The 17,704-nt window shown below is 38.7% G+C and overlaps 1 protein-coding gene across 10 annotated transcripts in view; it reads left to right on the forward strand.

Annotated features, from left to right (window-relative positions):
• The window catches only part of ELMO1 (engulfment and cell motility 1), a 554,248-nt gene that overhangs the window by 301,168 nt on the left and 235,376 nt on the right, over positions 1-17,704 (forward strand). The gene's annotated exons all lie outside the window — the stretch shown is intronic.

The following is a 17,704-nucleotide window of genomic DNA, read 5'->3' on the forward strand; positions in this document are numbered from 1 at the left end:
CTCCATAGTGGCTATATCAATTTACATTCCCACCAACAGTGCAAGAGGGTTCCCTTTTCTCCACACCCTCTCCAGCATTTATTGTTTTTAGATTTTCTGATGATGCCCATTCTAACTGGTGTGAGGTGATACCTCGTTGTAGTTTTCATTTGAATTTCTCTAATAATTATAGTGATGTTGAGCATCTTTTCATGTGCTTGGCCATCTGAATGTCTTCTTTGGAGAAATGTCTATTTAGGTCTTCTGCCCATTTTTGGATTGGGTTGTTTGTTTTTTTGATATTGAGCTGCATGAGCTGTTTATATATTTTGGAGATTAATCCTTTGTCCGTTGATGCGTTTGCAAATATTTTCTCCCATTCTGAGGGTTGTCTTTTCGTCTTGTTTATGGTTTCCTTTGCTGTGCAAAAACTTTGAAGTTTCATTAGGTCCCATTTGTTTATTTTTGTTTTTATTACCATTACTCTAGGAGGTGTATCAAAAAAGATCTTGCTGTGATTTATGTCACAGAGTGTTCTTCCTATGTTTTCCTCTAAGAGTTTTATAGTGTCCTGTCTTACATTTAGGTCTCAAATCCATTTTGAGTTTATTTTTGTGTATGGTGATAGGGAGTGTTCTAATTTCATTCTTTTACATGTAGCTGTCCAGTTTTCCCAGCACCACTAATTGAAGAGACTGTCTTTTCTCCATTGTATATCCTTGCCTCCTTTGTCATAGATTAGTATAGTCTGAAGTCAGGGAGTCTGATTCCTCCAGCTCCGTTTTTTTCCCTCAAGACTGCTTGGGCTATTTGGGGTCTTTTGTGTTTCCATACAAATTTTAAGATTTTTTGTTCTAGTTCTGTAAAAAAGGCCATTGGTAATTTTATAGGGATTGCATTGAATCTGTAGATTGCTTTGGGTAGTATAGTCATCTTCACAATGTTGATTCTTCCAATCCAAGAACATGGTATATCTCTCCATCTGTTTGTGTCATCTTTGATTTCTTTCATCAGTGTCTTATAGTTTTCTGAGTACAGGTCTTTTACCTCCTTAGGTAGGCTTATTACTAGGTATTTTATTCTTATTGTTGCAATGGTGAATGGGATTGTTTCCTTGATTTCTCTTTCTGATCTTTTGTTGTTAGTGTATAGGAATGCAAGAGATTTTTGTGCATTAATTTTGTATCCTGCAACCTTACCAAATTCATTGATTAGCTCTAGTAGTTTTCTGGTAGCATCTTTAGGATTCTCTGCCTATAGCGTCATGTCATCTGCAAACAGTGACAGTTTTACTTCCTCTTTTCTAATTTGTATTCCTTTTATTTCTTTTTTTTCTCTGATTGCCATGGCTAGGACTTCCAAAACTATGTTGAATAATAGTGGTGAGAGTGGACATCCTTGTCTTGCTCCTGATCTTAGAGGAAATGCTTTCAGTTTTTCACCATTGAGAATGATGTTTGCTGTGGGTTTGTCGTATATGGCCTTTATTATGTTGAGGTAGGTTCCCTCTATGCCCACTTTCTGGAGAGTTTTTATCATAAATGGGTGTTGAATTTTGTCAAAAGCTTTTTCTGCATCTATTGAGATGATCATATGGTTTTTATTCTTCAATTTGTTAATATGGTGTATCACATTGATTGATTTGCATATATTGAAGAATCCTTGCATCCCTGGGATAAATCTCACTTGATCATGGTGTATGATTCTTTTAATGTGCTGTTGGATTCTGTTTGCTAGTATTTTGTTGAGGATCTTTGCATCTATATTCATCAGTGATATTGGTCTATAATTTTCTTTTTTTGTAGTATCTTTGTCTGGTTTTGGTATCAAGGTGATGGTGGCCTCATAGAATGAGTTTGGGAGTGTTCCTTCCTCTGCAGTTTTTTGGAAGAGTTTGAGAAGGATGGGTGTTAGCTCTTTTCTAACTGTTTGGTAGAATTCACCTGTGAAGCCATCTGGTCCTGGACTTTTGTTTGTTGGAAGATTTTTAATCACTGTTTCAATTTCGTTACTTGTGATTGGTCTGTTCATATTTTCTGTTTCTTCCTGGTTCAGTCTTGGAAGGTTATACCTTTCCAAGAATTTGTCCATTTCTTCCATGTTGTCCATTTTATTGGCATAGAGTTGCTTGTAGTAGTCTCTTAGGATGCTTTGTATTTCTGCGGTGTCTGTTGTAACTTCTCCTTTTTCATTTCTAATTTTATTGATTTGAGTCCTCTCCCTCTTTTTCTTGATGAGTCTGGCTAAAGATTTATCAATTTTGTTTTTCTTCTCAAAGAACCAGCTTTTAGTTTTATTGATCTTTGCCATTGTTTTCTTTGTTTCTATTTCATTTATTTCTGCTCTGATCTTTATGATTTCTTTCCTTCTACTAACTTTGGGTTTTGTTTGTTCTTCTTTCTCTAGTTCCTTTAGGTGTAAAGTTAGATTGTTTATTTGAGATTTTTCTTGTTTCTTGATGTAGGCTTGTATAGCTATAAACTTCCCTCTTAGAACTACTTTTGCTGCATCCCATAGGTTTTGGATCGTCGTGCTTTCATTGTCATTTGTATTGTTCATCTGTTTGTTTGTTCTTTAAGTCTTCTAAGTCTTTGTTAAACATTTCTTGCATCCTCTTGACCTTTGCCTCCATTCTTTTTCCAAGGTCCTGGATCATCTTCACTATCATTATTCTGAATTCTTTTTCTGGAAGGTTGGCTATCTCCACTTCATTTAGTTGTTTTTCTGGGGTTTTATCTTGTTCCTTCATGTGGTACATAGTCCTCTGCCTTTTCATCTTGTCTATCTTTCTGTGAATGTGCTTTTTGTTCCACAGGCTGCAGGATTGTAGTTCTTCTTGCTTCTGCTGTTTGCCCTCTGGTGGATGATGCTATCTAAGAGGCTTGTGCAAGTTTCCTGATAGGAGGGACTGGTGGTGGGTAAAGCTGACTGTTGCTGTGGTAGGCAGAGCTTAGTTAAACTTTAATCCATTTGACTGCTGGTAGTTGGGGCTGGGTACCCTCCCTGTTGCTTGTTTGGCCTGAGGCAACCCAACACTGGAGCCTACCTGGGCTCTTTGGTGGGGCTAATGACAGACTCTGGGAGGGCTCACGCCAAGGAGTACTTCCCAGAACTTCTGCTGCCAGTGTCCTTGTCCTCATGGTGAGCCACAGCCACCCCCCACCTCTCCCAGAGGCCTTCCAGCACTAGCAGGTAGGTCTGGTTCAGTCTCCCCTGGGGTCACTGCTCCTTCCCCTGGGTCCCGATGCACACACTACTTTGTGTGTGCCCTCCAAGAGTGGAGTCTCTGTTTCCCCCAGTCCTGTCGAAGTCCTGCAATCAAATCCCACTAGCCTTCAAAGTCTGATTCTCTAGGAATTCCTCCTCCTGTTGCCGGACCCCCAGGTTGAGAAACCTGACATGGGGCTCAGAACCTTCACTCCAATGGGTGGACTTCTGTGGTATAAGTGTTCTCCAGTCTGAGTCACCCACCCAGCAGTTATGGGATTTGATTTTACTGTGATTGCACCCCTCCTACCATCTAATTGTGGCTTTCCTTTGTCTTTGGATGTGGGATATCTTTTTTGGTGAGGTCCAGTGTCTTCCTGTCGATGATTGTCCAGCAGCTAGTTGTGATTCTGGTGTTCTCGCAAGAGGGGTGAGAGCTCGTCTTTCTACTCTGCCATCTTGGTTCTGATAAAGCTGAATCTTTTTTCTTTTTTTTGAAACATCTTTTTTATGTAAAGAAAAATTGCATACCTTAATGAAATCCTCTTGCTTCCAGTATTTTACTTGTTTAGAATGCTTTCTCTATGAAAGAAGGAATTATTGAAGGAAATGGGTAGATGATCATGAAAAATGTGGTCAGAGATAGGCTTATTGCTCTTTTTCTTCCTTATATTACAAAATTTAGGAGAGGATACCTAGAAATAGAGAGCATGATAGTTTTCTTGCCTTTTCCTCACTGACATAATTTGGCTTTAACTTGTTAAGGCAAATATGATTTAACCTGGCCTGCAATCATTGTCAGCTTTGAGTCTTCCTATAGTGGGTAAATTCCATTCCCTCCACCAGCTATAGAGCTGACACACAGATAAATCTTTCCTTGTAGGCTTAATAACATGGGCACCATAGAAGGCTGTTTATACCAGAGAAATGTTGAGTGTTTGCTATTATTGTGAAAGCATAAATATTTAGTCACCTGCGTGAGAGCTTAAAATAATGGTCTGAAATGATTAATGGGAAAGAATCTAAAGATTAAATTGGAAAGGGCGTTATGTTTTATTTACAGTGTAGAACTGACTACACACACTGCTAAGGTAAATTTAAAAATTTAGAACTTAATAAGGATGAAGCTAAGAGTTTGGGCTGTTTGACCAAAATGTTATCATCCTCCCATGTAGGGGGGTGGGGGAAAGAAGTTGAAGTGGACGTGGAACTGCCATGGACGTTTGTTACTAGTGAGCCCAAATTAGGGCATTTTTGCATTAAGAGTAGCAGCCTGACCTGAGAGATTTCTGTTCTCGGGTTCACTTATCACCAATGTTAACATTTCAGCTTATCTGAGTCCTTGAAGTGAGTTATTCTTCCTAATCCTCATTCGACTAACTTGTGGAGATTTATGTCCGCTATGTAGCTTACTGTGTATTCTGCTGAAGGATTAAAGTCCTGAATCAAACAAATTCTCCTGAATTCCTCAGTCTGATAACCATGACTATTTTGCATGCATTTCAATTTGATGGGGGAAACTGTAGAAAGTCCCTTGCTTAAAAGCACTGCAAGACCATCCAAGATTTTGAGAAACTGGAGAAGAAGCAGAGTCATGCTCTGCTTGGCTGGTACTTCTTGTGTCCAGGTTATTGCCCTGCAATGTCCTTTTCTTGCCCTGCTTTCATTTTCATCTTCCCCAATGGCCTGCTTTGGCTATCAACTCTCATCTTGATGACAGTAGAAGGTATAATCTTGTGTGCTTTGACTGCCATACCCAGCTTTCTGCTCTTCTCCTTTGCCTAAAGGACATGTTAAAAGTTTGCACAGAACAGAGATATGGTGAACTAGAAGGAGAATACTGGGGACAAGGGGCAGCTTGATTCCATCTCTGCCACTTATGACCTTTGTGTCCTTGGGTAGTGTACTCATAAATTTCACTGTGCACTTATATTCCTACATTTCCCCAGAAATAGATTGGTAGGATTTGAGGTGATGATTTGAGTAGTTGCATTCATTTTGTCTCTATCACAAGTAACGTTGGTGGCTGAAATTGCAGTGGTAGGCATGAGAGGAGTACCCTGGGAACAGATAGTATTCAACCTAGGGAAACTAACTTGGACAAGATAGCCAAATTTCAGGCTGTGTGTGGGCAAGGTAAACGTGGATCTGATCTGGACTCTCCTCCTTGTCAGTGGGGCCCCATCTGGTGGGCAGATGGGAACCTTGGTGGCAGGAGTCTGAGCAGACAGTGCTGCTCAGGTGGGCGTCACTCTGTGCTGTGTGGGAGAGAACTGGTACAGAGTAGGGGCTGACCTCTAGCTGGTGTAGAGCAGCCTTCCCAGACTTTTGAAGACCTGGTAGTCAAGCCAGGAGCCAGGATAGAATCCCATTCGTATGGGCTGAGGTAACAGAGTGGGGATGAAGGCAAATACCTTTGGGATCCCTGGAGGTGCCCCAGATGCCCTTCTTGCACCATATATTATTCCAGAAGGTGAGAACCTTCTGTTGCAGAGAAGGCTTTCAACATTCTGCCACAGTTTGCTTAGCACCTGGTCAGGTCTGGTCTCTACAGTGAGGTTGGGCTTGGACAGCTAGGACCTGACATACTTATGGCAGGCTTCCTTCATCTAAGATGACAAATGCATTTATTCATTTGTTTAATAAAAATCTACGGATTACTTACAATGTACCAGGGACTATACTGGACACTGTAGGTGCAAAGGTGAACCAGATACGGTCTCTGTCCCCAAGAGTCAGTCTTCCATTTGGGAAAGTGTAAGAATGAGGTGGGACTGATATTTTTTTCCTATTGGTTATAAATGTGTGTATAAATATTATATATATGTTTATATATTATCTATCTATCTATCTACCATTATCTGTTCTAAAGCATATTTTTTTCCAATATTTTGATAGTTTGAGATTTCAAGTTGACCTGTGTTCACCCTCCACTGACTGCAAAGGCCATTCTTGACATTTTGCAAGGCCTGCCAAAGACTGCCACATGTCTGAAATCTGCAGATTCAGAAATGCCCCAATTAGTTGCTTTCTGCTCATAAAATATTAAAGGATTTCTACATTCTGATTGAGTGCTAGACATCAAATGATAAAACACCCTGTAGTAAGAGGAAAATTGCTTTTTAATGGATTGCCTTTTGTTCATTGCCATATCAAATAAGTTACTAATAGGAAAAGTAAATCTGAGCGAACCCTTATGTTGGAGGAGATATCTATTTTTCTTCTGAGGAAAATTAGGTTCACACACAGATCCATCTTCCTTTGGTTTGTGTGTGTTTGCTTTTCTCAATTCCTAAATTCATGGTTTTTCTCAGATTTATGTTAATAATTGACCTGGAAGATCATGGTCACATTACATCTGTAAGGAAGTACTGAGACCAAAGAAGTACCCAACTAAAATTCTAACTGATTTTTCTGCAAAAGTGGAAAGATTCAATTTTCTAGAAATGTTTTGTCTTTTGATTTAACTTAAGGTCTTTTGAGGAAACCCACTTCTGAAATACCAATTATATTTTGGTGTCTAAAGCAAACATATAATGTTCAGTTAAATTACTAATAGCAAATACTTATGCACAGATTTTTTCTCTTTAGATTACTTTTTAAAAAGTGCTATTTTTCTGCATCCCAATTATTGGCATTGTAAGATGCAGATGTTTAATAGTGTGGTGTAAAAAACAATGCCTACTTACATACTCAAAGCAGTTTATCAAGGTTATTTAATTGAAGTCTGTAACACCCCCAGGAGTTAATCAAGATCAATAGCATCTATGTTTATTAATGAAGAGAAGACTGAAGACTTGCACTTACTGCATATTGTCTAGGGTCATTGAGCTCAAATTGGTGTTCAGGTTGCCCAAAGAAGGGTGCAGAAAGAGGCACGAAAGTCGAGTGTTTGCATTTTGGCATCTGAATGACCCATTTGAATCACAGCTCAGCTGTTAATCAGACGCCTTGGGCACGCTTCTTCTCTGTTCTGAGCTTCTGGTTCCTTATCCATAAAATAAAGATAATATCTGCTGCACATATTTGCTGAGAGGGTTAAATGAGATAATGGATGTTGCTTTAGTTGGAAGAGGGATAGTTTTTTGGCAAGTGGTAGGATCTTACTTTCCAGAAAGAAACTGCAGGTTAAGCGAGGGAGGGAGGGTGCCCTGGTTTAAGTGACAGCTGGAACCAGGACCTGGAACAGCGTCCCTTGTTTCTTCACTCTCTACATTATGACTAAATTTTTTCTTTTAACCTGCTTTCTTCATGAGGCTCGTTTGAGAGCAAGGCACTTGTGTTCTCTTAGTTTCAATTTTAAAAATCACAAAGAAGAATACTGTTGACCTGGATGTAGTCGCATATCCCCATGGCCTGGGTTGTAGAATTGTCAGCCCCACTTAGAAGAACAAGATTAAGTAGAGGAGCAAGTTTTCAAAAGAAGAGGTATGCTTGTGAGTGTGGGGTGGGCGAGGGTCGGGGGAAGCAGGAAGTGGTTTCCTTACCGAAGAAGGGAGGCGTAACACAGATAAATCGATAGACTCGTTACAGCTATGAAGTCCTTATGAAGAAACCCTGCACCTAACAGGAGCTAAAAATGTTACTGTTGTTTTTGTTATTGTAGTACTGTCTCCAAAGCGATAATAAATCATTGAGGGAGGTAATAAAAACTTGATTTCTGATATAAATAAGTTAATTACTTATCTTTTGAGTATGTAGCACCTCATTCAGTTACATTCCAGTTGTAGTCAGAACTAGGATATTTCTTGTTGTCTCTCATTCATTCATTCAGTAACTAGGACTCCTCCTCTATGAGTCAGGCTCTAATCCCTGATGACAAGGACTTAGAACACACACTCCATCCTCAGGCAGTTCATATGCTGACTGGAGAGTCTTTCACATAAACAAATAATTATAAAACATCTTACTATTTGTAAGTTACATTTAAACTATGTTAATGTCACTAGGAGGCAGTGTTCAGTTTTTTTTGTTCATGGGGAGCCAGGCGAGCTGAGGAAGCGATGTGACATGTTCCAAGAAGAGATATTTGAGTGTGTGGAGTCACAAAGATGAAGAGAAGAATAACCAGGCAGGCCTGCGTGTGTGTATGGTGGGTAGCAGCTGTTGAAAATTCTGGGCAGGGAGAACTGTAGGTGAAAGTAACCCAGAGGTTCAGAGAATTCTACAGTCCACCCTTCATATCTCTGTGTTCTGCATCTTTGGATTCAGCCAGTCCTGGAACCAATCCCCTGCAGATACTGAGGGATGGTACTTCAGTGTGGCTAAAGCAGAAGGCTTGAGGGAACAGGCAAATGGAGGAGATGCTGGAAGAAGAGGCAAGAGTCAAGATATAAGGATTTGCGGTGCAGAGGAGTTTGGATTTCACCAGGCAGTGGGAACCAATAGAAGAATTTTAATGACAAAAAGGAATGTTCCAGTCCTGGGCATAAAATTCTAAAATTGGATTACATTTTCTGGGTGTGACAAGAACTTGCAAATATGATAATGTGCAGTACCAGGACCAGGGACAAGCTTACCTTACTCTAGCGCTGACCTAATAATAATCAGCTGGGAGTCCGTTAGGAGGCTTTCAGCTTCAAGTAATCAAAATCCCAACTCAAGATGGCCAATGTAAGAAGAACATTTATTGACTGTCACAATTTCACAATTGAATAAGTCCTGGGGTTATCTGTTCAGTGATGTCACCAAGGACCCAAGTTCTTTCCATCTTTTGGTTCTGCCATTCTTAGTGTACCAAATTTGTCCTCATGCTGGTAATAAAATGGTGGCTACCATCACAAGGTCCAGGTGAACAAGAGGCTTTCTCTTCCAGTGAGTCTCTTTTAGGTGTGTGAAAATGTTTCCAAAAGCCCTTCAGACGAAGTAGGGTGTATTAGGGTGGTATGGCCGTAGACCCAAAAGCCCTTCAGCAAACTTTCTCTCGTTATCACTGACTAACACTATGGCCTGTGCCTGTGCCTCACTCAATCATTGAGAGGCGACTGGAACCTTCTGAGGGTCAGACCAGTCATTAGCTTCTCCCAAGATTGAAACCAGCCTTCCTTGAGTGGCCATAGGATGGTAGGTAGCTGAAGAAAACTGAGGTTCTGTTAAGATAAGGAAAAACTACTTGAAACCCTTAATTCTGTCCCTTTACCCAGAAGAGTATTTTCTGCAGTTTCCTTACTGCTGCAAAAAACCATAAGAAATTGAAGTCAGATTACAGCCCTCTGTCATTTTGCTTTTATTGGGAGTTGGGGAAATGCACTGTATTTTTTTAAGTAGCGGTATCAAAGGTTGCAGAAAAATGGAAATTGAAGTTTGATTATAACGTATTTCATTTTTCATCACTACGCTACTAGGGCTCCACTACCTTACTTTCCTTTTAGCAAATGGATATTTCCATGTCCTCAATTATGCTTTTGTGTGTGGGTTATTCTCAGGTGTGTTCTGAAGGGCAGAATGGGCATACATTTGTGATTGAAGCCTTCATATTTCTCTGAAACAATTTTGCCAACTTCACCTGTATGACCGTACATAATTAGATTAAAATTTAATAACTACTTGTCTTTAAAAAAACAAGAATGAAATCTATATCACACACTATGAAAATGTTCGGCATTTCCTTACTTTGTCTTTCAGTGGAAATATTTATTATAACACACCAGTGGTGCTGAGTGAAAGCACCTTGTATAATTCATCATCCAGACACCTCTGCTTTAGGAAGTAAAAATAACACAGATGAGCAATCTGAAGGACTCTTTGGAGTGCACAGCAATTAGAATAGACACTTAACTCTGGGACATTGGTGTTTTCATACTTTGAGAAGTACCATCCATCACTTTCATTCTTAGAACATCTTGGCTAAAGAAAACTCAAGAAAATTAGCTTTTAACAATTAAACCTCTTAAGGACATTTTTTCCTCCTAATACTAGCTTGTACCTGTGCTCCATGGAAAGTTGAAGCCTCTCAGATCTTGACTTTTTTTTTTTTAACAGATCTTTATTGGAGTATAATTGCTTCACAATACTGTGTTAGCCTCTGCTGTACAACAAAGTGAATCAGCCATATGCATACACATATCCCCATATCCTCTCCCTCTTGAGCCTCCCTCCCACCCTCCCTATCCCATCTCTCTAGGTCATAGCAAAGCAAATCTCCCTGTGCTATGCTGCTGCTTCCCACTAGCTAACTATTTTACATTTGGTAGTGTATATATGTCGATGCTACTGTCACTTCGCCCCAGCTTCCCCCTCCTCGTCCCCGTGTCCTCAAGTCCATTCTCTATGTCTACATCTTTATTCCTGCCCTGCCACTAGGTTCATCAATACCATTTTTTTTTTTTTTTAGATTCCATATATATGTGCTACCATACGGTATTTGTTTTTCTCTTCTGACTTACTTCACTCTGTATGACAGACTCTAGGTCCATCCACCTCACTACAAATAACTCAATTTTGTTTCTTTCTGAGTAATATTCCATTGTATATATGTGCCACATCTGCTTTATCCATTCATCTGTCGATGGACATTTAGGCTGGTATCCATGCCCTGGCTATTGTAAATAGTGCTGCAATGAACACTGTGGTACATGTCTCTTTTTGAATTATGGCTTTCTCACAGTATATGTCCAGTAGTGGGATTGCTGGGTCATATGGTAGTTCTATTTTTAGTTTTTTAAGGAACCTCCATACTGTTCTCCATAGTGGCTGTATCAATTTACATTCCCACCAACAGTGCAGGAGGGTTCCTTTTTCACCACACCCTTTCCAACATTTATTGTTTCCAGATTTTTGATAATGGCCATTCTGACTAGTGTGAGGTGATACCTCATTGTAGTTTTGATTTGCATTTCTCTAATAATTAGTGATGTTGAGCATCTTTTCACGTGCCACTTGGCCGTCTGTATGTCTTCTTTGGTGAAATGTCTATTTAGGTCTTCTTCCCATTTTTTAATTGAATGGTTTGTTTTTTTGATATTGAGCTCCATGAGCTGTTTGTATATTTTGGAGGTTAATCCTTTGTCCATTGATTTGTTTGCAAATATTTTCTCCCATTCTGAGGGTTGTCATTTCATCTTGTTTATGGTTTCCTTTGCTGTGCAAAAGCTTTGAAGTTTCATTAGGTCCCATTTGTTTATTTTTGTTTTTATTACCATTTCTCTAGGAGGTGGGTCAAAAAGGATCTTGCTGTGATTTATGTCATAGAGTGTTCTGCCTATGTTTTCCTCTAAGAGTTTTATAGTATCTGGCCTTACAATTAGGTCTTTAATCCATTTTGAGTTTATTTTTGTGTATGGTGTTAGGGAGTGTTCTAATTTCATTCTTTTACATATAGCTGTCCAGTTTTCCCAGCACTACTTGTTGAAGAGACTGTCTTTTCTCCATTGCATGTTCTTGCCTCCTTTGTCGTAAATTAGGTGACCATATGTGCGTGGGTTTATCTCTGGCCTTTCTGTCCTGTACCATTGATCTATATTTCTGTTTTTGTGCCAGTACCATACTGTCTTGATTACTGTAGCTTTGTAATATAGTTTGAAGTCAGGGAACCTGATTCCCCCAGCTCCATTTTTCTTTCTCAAGATTGCTTTGGCTATTTGGGGTCTTTTGTGTTTCCATACAAATAGTAAAATTTTTTGTTCTAATTAAGTGAAGAATGCCATTGGTAGTTTGATAGGGTTTGCATTGAATCTGTAGATTGCTTTGGGTAGTATAGTCCTTTTCACAATATTGATTCTTCCAATCCAAGAACACGGTATATCTCTCCATCTGTTTGTGTCATCTTTGATTTCTTTCATCAGTGTTTTATAGTTTTCTGAGTACAAATCTTTTGCCTCCTTAGGTAGGTTTATTCCTAGGTATTTTATTATTTTTGTTGCAATGGTAAATGGGATTGTTTCCTTAATTTCTCTTTCTGATTTTTCATTGTTAGTGTATAGGTATGCAAGAGATTTTTGTGCATTAATTTTGTATCTTGCAACCTTACCAAATTCACTGATTAGTTCTAGTAGTTTTCTGGCAGCATCTTTAGGATTTTCTATGTACAGTATCATGTCATCTGCAAATAGTGACAGTTTTACTTCTTTTCCAATTTGTATTCCTTTTATTTCTTCTTATTCTCTGACTGCCTTGGCTAGAACTTCCAAAACTATGTTGGATAAGAGTGGCGAGAGTGGACATCCTTGTCTTGTTCCTGATCTTAGTGGAAATCCTTTCAGTTTTTCACCATTGAGTATGATATTTGCTGTGGGTTTGTCATGTATGGCCTTTATTCTGTTGAGGTCATTTCCTTCTATGCCCATTTTCTGGAGAGTGTTTATCCTAAATGGGTGTTGAATTTTGTCATAAGCTTTTTCTGCATCTATTGAGATGATCATATGGTTTTTATTCCTTTATTTGTCAATATGGTGTATCACATTGATTGATTTGAGTATAGTGAAGAATTCTTGCATCACTGGGATAAATCCCACTTGATCATGGTGTATGATCCTTTCAGTATGTTGTTGGATTCTGTTTGCTAGTATTTTGTTCAGGATTTTTGCATCTATGTTCGTCAGTGATATTGGTCTATAATTTTCTTTTTTTGTGTGATATCTTTTTCTGGTTTTGGTATCAGGGTGATGGTGGCTTCATAGAATGAATTTGGGAGTGTTCCTCCCTCTACAATTTTTTGGAAGAGTTCGAGAAGGATTGGTGTTAGCTCTTCTCTAAATGTTTGATAGAATTCACCTGTGAAGCCATCTGGTCCTGGACTTTGTTTGTTGGAAGATTTTTAATTACAGTTTCAGTTTCATTACTTGTGATTGGTCTGTTTATATTTTCTAATTCTTCCTTGTCCAGTCTTAGAAAATTGTACTTTTCCAAGAATTTGTCCATTTCTTCATGGTTGTCCACTTTATTGGCATATAGTTGTCTGTAGTAGTTTCATAATCCTTTGTATTTCTGTGGTGTCAGTTGTGATTTCTCCTTTTTCATTTCTAATTTTATTGATTTGTGTCCTCTCCCTTTTTTTCTTGATGAGTCTGGCTAAAGGTTTATGAATTTTGTTTATCTTCTCAAAGAACCAGCTTTTAGTTTTATTGATCTTTGCTCTCATTTTCTTCATTTCTATTTCATAAATGTTTATATTCTACTTCTGCTTTCTTACTCTACTTCAACCTTAAGTTTAATGTAAAAACAACAAGCAAACAAAAAATATTCAAGGCCTGAGCCCAGATTTAGAAAGTTACGTGCACTTTCGGCCCCAGCTTAAAATGTCATAGGAGAGAGTATGAAAGTCATTCCAGAGTGGTTGTTTAGAATAGTTATAAAACTGATATCAGGATTTATAATAGTAGTTCCATGAAACAGAGGGACTGGTTCTTGGATTCAGAATCAGAAGCCCTGGGTAATAGGCATAACTGATTTTGTCTTTTGTCAAGATGGCTAGCCATCTTGCTCCTTAGTCTCCCATTTGTAACATGGGAAGATTATCATTATCCTCCTCCTCCTCCTCCTCAACTGAGAATTGTTTTGTTGTTAAGTTGTTTTGTTAACTGTCAAACGCTCTCTACTTGAAGGAAGTTGTATTATCTCAAATATGCACAGATTCAGAGACCCTGACATGTGTCCCATCCAATATAGCAGAGCCAACGCTTTCTGTGCATTTAGGGGCCGTTGTAAGAATCTCAAGTTCTGTGGTGGTTTGTTGGTGATTCCGAAGCAGTCCTTGTAGAGCCTTCTGAATCACAGTGTGACGTTTGTCTCCATCGGAAATGACTGCTGAGAGAAATTACACAAACTTGGCAGTTTGAAAGGATGTTTCAAGCATATCGCAGTTATTAATGGATGAAAATAATTTATATTTACCATAGCCTTTTTTAGGACTTGCTCCTTTTTACGTTATTTCTGGAAAGATATATAGCTGGAAACAACCAGTATCCATTCCTGTTATTTCTTAGGTTATAGATTGAGCGGGGAGACTGGTACATTTGCCCAGTCTCATGATGAAGAGAGACGCAGACACATTGAAAGAACACAGTTGCCTGTTGTCTTCTGCCTTTTGTAGAAATACTTTTCCTCCAGTTTCATCTTAAACATCCCATTTGGGTGACAGGTCTGATTCCTCCCCTGACCCTGACAGTAGGAGGGCATCACATCCTCCTCTAAACCCCTGTAGCACTTTATCTGTCTCTTCTGTTGTACTTTCTACTGCATAAAGAGGTTTTTTTTTTCCTTTAATTTGTGGCCCTGTTTCCCCTACAAGTTGAGGTGGTTTATAGAAAAGCATAAAGATAATTTAAAAATAAATAAATGGTGAAAACAAAGGCAATTAAAAAAATAAAACTGAGAAAATGGATTATGAAGGTTTGCAAAGTATATGTTATAAAGACCTTTGTATTAACTAGCAATGGACCTTGAATTTGGCTCAAAGATTTGTTTGTGCCAAGGAAGCCAAAGAAGCTCAGTAACAGAAAACAGATCACTGCCCATCTCACCTGAATAAACTCTATATGAAAACTGAAATGCTAATTTCATTTAATCCAAAATAGTATTTGATAACATTTATTACCATTTGTTAAAGATGGAATAGGATATATTCTTAACATCATTTTTTAAACTACTATAAAGCAACAAGCCAACATGATACTTAAAATGGTAAAAACAAAACAGCTTTGCCATTAAAAACTGGAACTAGAGTAGGATGCAAAGGATGCTGATATTCACCAGACAGCACATTGATAGAATAGAGGTACAGCACATTGATAGAAACAAAGTATTTTAAATTAGAGACAATAAAACTATCCAGAAATCCCTGAAGAAACAAAGGAAAAGCTGTTAGGATGAATGTAATTTAGAAGAGTAGCTATATAGTGGGTAAACAAAACTTAGTAGCATTTCCATATGCCAGCAGTAATTAGTTAATTATAAAATGGGTAAAAAGAGTTTTTCTAGCAGTGGCAATAAAAATGTAAACTGCTTTTGGAATAATCCTAATGGAAAACATCCTGGAGTAATGTGAAGAAAACTGTAAGACTTTACTAAGACATGCAGCACAAGTTTCAAATAAATAAACAAGCAAATGTTTTATTCCTGGGAGGAAAACATTAATATTTTGATCAAGATCTAAGTTCCCCAATCAATGTGCAGGCTCATATCTTGTTCCAAAATACCAATGGGATCTAGGATGGAAACTTCACAGAATGATGGTAGAGTTCATTTGGAAGAATAAGGACGTGAAAATTGGGAAGGAGAACTGATAAAGAAGAGGAATGAAAAATGAGTGGAAATAAAAATATATTTCTTTTCTAAAGACATTTTTTTGTGAAAAAGTCCAAAGAATTCATTCATATATACCTTTCACTCTGGTTCACCTACTGTTGTGTTAACATTTTGCCATAATTGCTTTACCATTCTCCCTCTCTACACATACACACATACACGCATTCACAATAGGGGGTATGTGAAAAATATGTTTTATGGCAGAAAAAGATTTTAATATAATTTGAATAAAAAAATCAAAATAAATAAATAAAAAATGATTTTAAGTTGGATCCAGCTCTGGCCTGTTGACTCTTAGAGAGAGCAAAATGTGCTAGGAGCCCTGCCTAGCAAGAGGGTTCCTAGGATGGCTGTGGGGAGGAAGGTTAGGGTGTCACTGGACAAGGAAGGCATCATCGTCGAAGCCGTGGTGGGAGCCTAGCTCAGAACATTTGCTCACCTCACCGCTGGAGGTCTGAGAGAGGCTCACTGCTACTCGTCACCTCCTCGATGCAGGTCAGGGGCATATGTGACGAAAGTTTCATCACCTCCCCTCTGTTCTTCTACAACACTGGGGATGTGGCTTACCTAAAATCCAGTGGTTATAGATATGAAAAACCCATGGATTTCAGGACATCCAGCTTCTTATATAAGCAGAAACATCATTTTTTAAAAAGCCCATAAAAGTAAAGTGATCCCAGTAGATGAAGCAGGCTGTCTTCACTCCTCATCTGGGAAGTCAGTCTAGTATGAAAGTTACTAGTCTCATTCCAAAAATGTGAAGGGTGAAAACCATCTTCCCCTAGTTCTGCAGATGTCTGTCTCTTCCAAACCCCTGGCTTGGACCCACAGGCTACTTTTCTCCTGAGCATTAATCACACTTCCTAGCACTTATTGTAGGATTGTGTCACAGCAGGTTTTGAGCTAAAAGGACCTAGGATGTTGTAAAAGTAGAATATTAATTTGGGAGGGGTGAAATTAGAGGCATGAAATTAGAGGGACAGTATAAGCAGAATGCTGGAAGATTCAAATAGATGGTAAGCGGAATAAAATAGATCAGAAAAAGAAAGGAATTAAAACAACAGAATCAGGATGCCATACTGCACTGCAATGGTGATGAAATGCTAAATAATAAGGTTTTTAAAACCAAAATGTACATGAGCAAAACAAAAACAAACAAACAAAAACCCAGGAGCATACTCACAGCTTCAGTCTTTAACATAATTCCTACAGTGTTGGATTGACCCCCAGGGAGTCCCCATTGGTTGGGAGAGCAGCACAGGACAGAAAGCTCTAGGATGCCTTTTAAAACATGTCATCCTTAACCTGAGGCCTTTGAATGGAGAGATTTTCCTGGTTGCTGCAGTAAGTTAGGAGATTGATGCCAGTGGAATCTCCCAACCCTGGGCATTTGAACTTCAATCAAAAACTACTGTTGATTTAAAGATGAGTGAAAGAATTTATTTAAAAAGGCAAGACCACTACCATGTATTAGATGCTTTCTATTTGGCAGGCAATTCTACAAGGTCAATACTCTATTAACCCTTAAGTATCTCCATTTTCAAATGAAGGACCTGGGACTCTGGGAGAGGTTAAGTAGACTGAGGTCACAAAACATTCGATACAGTTAACTATTATGGGATACTGCTGTGCTGTTTACTTTTAACTACTGTGCAAAACTATCAACCACTGCTTTCATTTTTAAAAGAATATCCTCTCTTCCTTACAGGCTGTAAGCACTTCGAGGACTAGACTGAGAGTGAATTCATGTTCCATCCTAGCCTCTGGTCTGGTGCTTTACACAAATCTGCATTTAATAAGTATTTACTGCATGAAAAGAGTAGCTTTCTATTTGCGTCAGGGTCAGTTACAAAATATCTCACAGACATCACTAAATTTTTTATGAACAAACACTGTGTTTTACCCCAACACCTCTCAAACAGCATCCTTTTTTCTTCTAAAGTAAGTGAGAACGAGTTATGCAAAAGGGCTCCTCTTCATTCCTCCCCCCACCCCCTCCTCCTTCTGGGGGTAATTTGATGAGAGGGCCTCCTGGGTCCAAATTTGAATTAGAAAATATCAACACTACAGTATGTTCCCCAAAGAGGAAAAAATTATCTATTTTCAATCTTATGTTTCAGAACACACAGCTGTGTGACTTCCTAATTTATTATATTCCCCATCTGCCTCCAGACAGTTCTCAGCTTGCTTCTTCTTTTCTACCCACCCCCTTGCTATGGGAAATGGGGCAGACTTTAACCAGCCCAGAGCTTGGACTCCAGTGAGAGGCCAGTAA

Source organism: Balaenoptera musculus, chromosome 9 (genome assembly GCF_009873245.2).
Source record: "Balaenoptera musculus isolate JJ_BM4_2016_0621 chromosome 9, mBalMus1.pri.v3, whole genome shotgun sequence".
Classification (NCBI taxonomy): domain Eukaryota; kingdom Metazoa; phylum Chordata; class Mammalia; order Artiodactyla; family Balaenopteridae; genus Balaenoptera; species Balaenoptera musculus.